Source organism: Trichechus manatus, unplaced genomic scaffold, assembly GCF_000243295.1.
Source record: "Trichechus manatus latirostris isolate Lorelei unplaced genomic scaffold, TriManLat1.0 scaffold00150, whole genome shotgun sequence".
Lineage (NCBI taxonomy): Eukaryota > Metazoa > Chordata > Mammalia > Sirenia > Trichechidae > Trichechus > Trichechus manatus.
The window spans coordinates 5,077,515-5,078,412 of NW_004444086.1; positions in this window are offsets into that span (position 1 = coordinate 5,077,515).

An 898-nucleotide genomic window follows, 5' to 3' on the forward strand; every position below is an offset into this window, starting at 1 on the left:
AACCAAAGCAATTAATGTGGGGTATAGGTGGGACAGGAGGCAGCAGGTAGCAGGTTAACATATAAGTTGACTTGAAGGAATGGTAAAGATTCAGGGTGTGCATGAGGGCCATGTGTGATGCTTGAGATGAGAAACTGCATACATAGCCTGCCATGAGAGTATTTTCCAGTGGGCCTGAGCAGGGCCTACATCCATAATGGGTCTTCCCAGGGACAGCATTCTAACTGAATCTGGTTGATGAGTAGAACATGCATGGGAAAGAAGGGTGGGGAGGAAGCTTTCCAGCAGAGGGATCAGCCTGTGCACAAGTTCAGAGGCAGGAGGGAACCTAGTATGTCTGAGAAGTTGATAGGTACCAATGTGACCTGGCTCAAGAAGAGAGAGTTAGAGGGACCAGAACAGGATGAAGACTAAGGCCTTTTCCATGGCCTTGAAGACCCCACATAATCTGTCCCTGTCAGCCTCACTAGTTTCATCTTCTAAGACAAATGGGAAGCCACAAAGGATTTTAAGCAGAAGAGGCCATTCTATCTTGTAGGAGGGGGGATCTCAGATCAACAAAGCCCAGTGAAATCTCACCTGCTTCTAGGAAGTTCCTCATCAATGGCATCTTCTTTCTAGCAATAGACAGCAACACATCTGTGTAAAGTTTTTTGGAAGCATGAGAGAAAAAAATTAACTTTGCCAAGTGTCTTTTACTTTCAAAAATGACCTTCAAATTGATATGCTTTGCAGGTTACTTAATATGCGAGAGAGGCCGCAAATCATGAGTTATGTTTTTGTCATGATCTTGATTTCTGCACAATTAAGGCTTTTCATTTCATTTCTTCCAGGCAGGACCAGAGTCGAAGGCCTAGGACACCAGTCACAGGGCACTGAAAACTTGAATACCATTGCC